Raw genomic sequence first — 6,306 nt, 5'->3', positions numbered from 1 at the left:
AGAGGAAGACGCTGCCCAGGGGAGGAACCCACAAGCTACCCCACCAGCTTCCCAGTTATCCCAACCCGGGTGAAGCGCGGCGGGGCCTTTGCTCGGCTCGCCTATTTCCCCCCCCCCCTCCACGAAACGGGGGGACACGGGAAAAGAGGAAGGGAAGGAAGGACTTGGCTCCTCCAGAGCCACAACCCTGTTTTTGCTTGACAGCACAGCAGAGAAATAGTTTTCTGTTCTTGTGTGTGTGTGTGTGTGTGTGTGTATGCATGCATATATATATATATATATATATATATATCTTTGCATGCTTGGGAGAAAGCTCATGTCTGCTGTGCAGAACTCCCCCCCCCCCTTTCTGCTTTGCAGGAATGTGTAGACGTGTGTAGTGGAAGATGCAATACAGAGTTGGAAAAGAAAGTGAAAACTCCCCATGTTGTGTGTTTGGAAAGGGATTCGTTTCCGCTTCTTCTGGGGTTGACTTGTAGGGACCACCGCTTTGTGAACCGAAAGGCTTGTCTGGGGCGACCTCTTTTTTGGTTTTTTGCAGACCTTTTGGTTTTGAATGAGTGAGGGAAAAGCCTTCCAAAACCTCTGAGGAATGTGTATTTGCCAAACCATATTTTTCATATGAATCGTTGACGTTTTGTGTAATTCTGGTGATGGGTTCAGTTTGTTTCGAAGGCAGCACAGTGTGGAAGAGGTGTCATTCCTAGTGAGGCTTTTTCAAAGTACTGTAAACAGAAGTCAGCTTTGAGATGGAAGAATGCCTGTTTCTAAGTTCTGTAGATTTTGGCATGTTTCTTTGGGATTATGTTAAGTCAGCTAAATTTACAGTAAACTTTTGCAGTAAAAATTTACAAGGCAGGGAGAGTCACTTCCATTGGAGGAATTAATGTTCAGTAACTGGCTCTATATTATTTATGTGGATTGCCACTTAGACAACATCAGTGGGGTCATTATTTTTTAAAAAGTACTCATCCTAATAAAATATTCTTACATTGAAGGAAAGCCTCTCTGAACTCAGTGGCACTTGCTGCTGAATAGTCCTGGCACTGTTAATTGCAGAGAGCTCTGGACTTGTGACTTTAGAGTTTGTTTCTCTCCCCCCACCCTAAACCATGATCACTAAACAGCAGCAGGTATCTTATAACTCTTAGTAAAATGTAGGCAATTTTTTATTGCTATATATAATTGTGTGCCTGCTGTCTGGAAAGAAGATATGTGAAATACTGCATTTGTATAGTACATTATTAGATTCTGTATTTTTCTCAGTATTAGAAAACAGGAGAAGCAGATCTTCTAAGTCAGAGACAAAGGATGAGATTCCATAAATCAAGGTACAGGCAAGACAGCTCCCTGTATCAATAGCATGGAAGCCCTGTTGCAGAATAAAAATTCTGGAATACATCTCTGTAGATGTGCTTCATGAAGTCTGCTGTTTTCTAAAAACACATTAGCTAATTAGCATTTTTTGATGGATCATTCTCCATGCCTATGGTTTTCCTCTCTCGCAGAGAGCACAAATAGTCTGATTCATCCATGCCTTCCTCATGTGCGTTTGGTTACAACAGGATTAGCTTGTATGATAAGATGTTGCAGAACTGGACCCACAGGCCCTACCCTGAAGAGATTGGATGATAGTGGTACACAAGAGTCTGGTCCCTGACAAAACAAATCAGAGGTAATTTGTTACAGGGCTAGTTTAGAAGGAAAGTGGTTGACAGTCAGGTGGGAACTTTGGGAAGGTGTTCTAAGTATAGAGAATTGTGTGAAGGACAGTAGAAAGTTGTGAATGCAGAGTTAGGGATTATCCACAAAGCCTCTTGTCCCATTCCATCCCCGCCCTGGAAAATCACACTTTTGAGCAAACAGCAATTTGGGTTTTCTCCAGATTGATGTTTGTTCCGATATAGAGCAAAAGAGCAGGTTTTCCCTGGGAAAAATGTGGGGCAAAGGGGAAACTGCTCAGTGGGAGTGTGGACAAGCCCTTAGCTTCAGAGAGTTTTGTTATTTAGTATGAGGAAACAAGGGATGCTGGTGGCGCTGTGGGTTAAACCACAGAGCCTAGGACTTGCCGATCAGAAGGTCGATGGTTTGAATCCCCGCGACGGGGTGAGCTCCTGTTGATCGGTCCCTGCTTCTGCCAACCTAGCAGTTCGAAAGCACGTCAAAGTGCAAGTAGATAAATAGGTACCACTCCAGCGGGAAGGTAAACAGCGTTTCCGTGCGCTGCTCTGGTTCGCCAGAAGCAGTTTAGTCATGCTGGCCACATGACCTGGAAGCTGTATGCCGGCTCCCTCGGCCAATAAAGCAAGATGAGCGCTGCAACCCCAGAGTCGGTCACATCTGGACCTAATGGTCAGGGGACCCTTTACCTTTATGAGGAAACAAATCTGAGTGAAGCTTTTGCAGAGAATGATAACGTTTTTAGAAGCTGATGGAAAACAGCTGAAGGAGAATTCAGAAGGAAGTGAAGCTGAAGGCTTAGTTCAGACATCTCAGTTCAATAAACCATGGTTTATTGGACTAAGAACTATGGTAGCTTTGTGTCCAGGTCCCAGGCTTGTGATTTGTTTAAGCACAGCTTCCTGTAGTATCTGAACTAGGAAACTATGCATTAAGCACTACTTGTAAACCAGTATATGTGGGGTTATGTGGCAGGAAGAGGAAGGTCAATGAGTGGGTGCACAGGCTATAGTTTATCAGACAAAGTTCCTTATATCTGAACTGGTTGTCTGTGGATCAACAGTAGGACACAGAGAGATGTCAGCAAGTTTTTGTGTTGTGAACAAAAAAGGGAATATGCTTGAACAATTCAGACTGAGGGAAAGAAAGCCGTTAATACGTTTTGATTGAGGATATTTTAATAGCGAGAATTATGAGAAAATGGAGAGAAATTGGCTTTAAATCTTTAATGTTCAACAATAAATTTTCTTCCGTGTAGTGGGGTAATGTAATTGCATTCTTAGTATCATATGTGGCCTATCTTCATGAGGTGTTTCCCCTAACATCTCAGTCCTGTCTGGCAGGTTTACAAAATACTGTACTTCATTCTACAAACCGTCCAGGATGGCAAAGCAAGCCTTTGTTTGTTTGCATTGAGTTCTAAAACGAAGACTCTTGGGAGTGTGTGTATGTGTCAGGAGGCACAGTTTCCTACCCCCTCTGGGTTTTCTGTTGCTTTACAATTTTTCATTTGTCACTTAAGTAATCATTGTTCACTGTAGCTTTATAAGTAAGTTTATATGACACTACTGTGACTACTCAGCTCTCATATTTTGGGAGGGAGGGGGATAGGAAGACTTATTTTAAACCACACCAGCTTAATATTATGAATATTAGGGTGAATGTGGGTGATTCCTAATTGAATGTGCAGGTGAAAAATTACAAAGAGATTTATTGCAAAACAAAAATCCAAGTGGAAAATCAGATATATACTTTAGTCGCCAAATGGCTCCTTAAACAAGGGTTACAGTTGCCAAAGTGGAAGGCCTAGTTGCCATTTTTGGGCCAAATGGCTCAAAAGCCGTATTTTTCAATACAGTACTACTTTTTGGTTCCTCAGATCATTCTGATTGTGCAGATAAAATATATCGGATAGAATTTCTGCTCTCCCACCTTAAACTAGTAAATCTTGCGTTGTAAATAGACCATCCCTGTTCTTTTGAGAGAGGCACAGGAATGCTGCTGCACATGTATGTTTGCTTGCCTGCCTTCGCCTGAGAATGCAACAGGTCCTCTGTGTGTCAGCTTTACTTTATAGTACCAGTACTGTGCAGGTGCTTTGCTGATAGTGACAGAGTGTAGCACTGAATGTCAAGAATGCTGGCCAGAATTTCCACTGGTCATCAGTAATATGCTGTTCCGCTCATTGTGGAAGGAACAACTGGTTGGGTCTCCTTCAGTAAGAGGGCCCTCTCTTCTTTTGGTTGTGAGTCGAGGCCCCGTCCCCCGCTTTATGATGAAATAAGACACATGGACACAATCATTTTAGGTTAATGGGCTAAAAAAGGCCACAACTTTATTGGTTACAGAATTTGAGTGGTATTGGCTTAGGCATTGGATCTGAACCGACTATACTTGACTCCTGCCCACTCTGCAGGAAGTCACACAAGGGTTAACAACCTATAGGGGGAGCTTGTTGATGCAAATGGCCCTAGCCACCACCTGGGCTTCAGACAGGAACCACGACTACCAGATTCCTGTAAGATACCCTTCAAGGGGAGGAGTAGGTGATGGCCACAACCTCTCCTCCAACACACAACACATTTTCCAATGCCTAACTGCCAAACCTTACAAAGTTGTGACGATTTGCTACGAGGTAGGCGAAAAACCAAGTGGCTGGTGCCAATCTGCCAAGTGGAAGAACTTTCTACCAGGCCCTTTCAACATGCGACCAACTGAGGTCCATAGCAAGGTCAGGTGTTGAATGCACAAGAATAGAGGGAGGGAGGGAGATCTGTGTGTGCAGGAAACAAACAGGCTGAGCCACAGTGCCGCGCTTGCTTAAGAGCGGCAAACCATGCCCCCCCCCCAGCCAGCCATGTAGGCTGGCTGTGGGCATGATGCAGGCCAGGGACTCTCAGTGATGCAGGGGGCTTGTGTGCCAGCCATGCCCCCCTGCGAAGCGCGGGAAGCAAGACTCGCTCACAACCCCTCCCCTTGGGGAAGAGGAGAGACTTTGTCTTTTCAACCTGTGCACAATGGCATGGCTGTGGCAATGAGTGGAAAGCTGCTGGGTAATTTTTTTAAAGTATCAACATTTTGGATCTTGAGGAACTGTCTTCCTCTCTGTACAAGGCAAGAAGATCCAAGGTTCGGCATTCATTAAGGGATCATCCACACTTCCGCTTGCCCCAATGTTTCTGTCCAGGAAAACCTGCTGTTTACCGCTGAATCAGAGCAAAAGTCAATTTGTTTGGTGTTTACTCTGATTTACAGTGGTACCTCGGGTTACAAACACCTCATGTTACAATCACTTCGAGATACAGACTCCGCTAACCCGGAAGTAGTACCACGGGCAAAGAACTTTACCTCAGGATGAGAACAAAAATCGTGCGCCGGTGGTAGCGGGAGGCCCCATTCGCTAAAGTGGTACCTCAGGTTAAGAACGGTCTTAGGTTAAGAACGGATCTCCGGAACGAATTAAGTTCGTAACCAGTACAGTGGTACCTCGTGTTATGGACAGGATCCGTTCCGTAGGCCCGTCCGTAACGTGAAATGCCCGCAACTCGAAGCATTGTGTCTGCGCAGGCGTGTGACGCGATTTGGCACTTCTGCACATGCGCGATTTAGTGCTTCTGCGCATACACGAGCGGCGAAATGTGGAAGTAACCCTTTCCGGTACTTCCGGGTTACAGCGGGATGTAACGCAAAAAGACGCAACATGAAGCAGACGGAGCACGAGTTATGACTGTAGTTCTAAAGAGTAGGTTTTCTGGGGGAAAGCAATGGGACAAGTGTAAGTGTGGACGAGTCCCTAGTTACCTCAGTGTTTGCTTCTGATGGCTGTATTGAAATAGCAGTGTTAAGCGTGCTTCCAGATGGGAATTTAATTTGCAACTAGGCCGTTGAGATACTGCAACAGAATCAGCAAGGCTTTTTCCCCTTTTTACTTATCGGATTTTTCTTGCAAAAGGTCAGCTGAAGTTGGGGAATAATGGGCAGGCATTTTGATGCCAACAACATTGTATGAACACTGTGAAAAACTAGCGTGAGGAGCACTGATCCCACAGTAAACACCCATCTGGAAGCACTCTTGTGTGTTGGCGTGCATAAACAATGCAGAGCTGTACATGGGAAAGAGGAAAACTGGAGAGAGAAGTGAAGATAAGTTGGTTGTTGCTGTAGTCAAGCCGTGAAAATGAAGAACGTGAGCACAGAGGAGCATTACACCATTTTTTGTAATGACCTATATTTAGTTACTTATTAAAACATTTATGTGCTAGATTTTCTACCCTTCACCTGGAGTCAATCCATGTATTCTTTACATAGCAAATGGTAAAGAAATATGTTCTTAACCAGAGGAGATGAATACAATCACTGACCAGCAATGCCACATGCAACAAATTCAGAAGTTACCAGAGTCAAATGTATAACTGCAGTACATGTGACAGTGGAACATTGATTAAATACTAAAAAGTGTCCAGGAAACCCAAGTTTTCCAAACGCTCCAAAATAAATGCAACTCTGGAAAACGGATACGGTAGCAAGCAACGGTAGCAAGTACTTGAAGGCTTTTTTCTGGAATGACTCTTGTCAGGACTAGGCTGGAGATACTTGAATCTAGACCTGGAGCCTGTGGAGAAGCTG

At 44.3% G+C, this 6,306-nt stretch overlaps 1 protein-coding gene across 7 annotated transcripts in view; it reads left to right on the top strand.

Annotated features, from left to right (window-relative positions):
- EML1 (EMAP like 1) overlaps positions 1-6,306 on the top strand; it is a 137,744-nt gene that overhangs the window by 74,446 nt on the left and 56,992 nt on the right. The gene's annotated exons all lie outside the window — the stretch shown is intronic.

The sequence above is a fragment of the Podarcis gaigeae genome (genome assembly GCF_964106915.1).
Source record: "Podarcis gaigeae genome assembly, chromosome: 1".
In the NCBI taxonomy this organism is placed as follows: domain Eukaryota; kingdom Metazoa; phylum Chordata; class Lepidosauria; order Squamata; family Lacertidae; genus Podarcis; species Podarcis gaigeae.
This window is presented reverse-complemented; position numbering and strand designations above follow the sequence as displayed.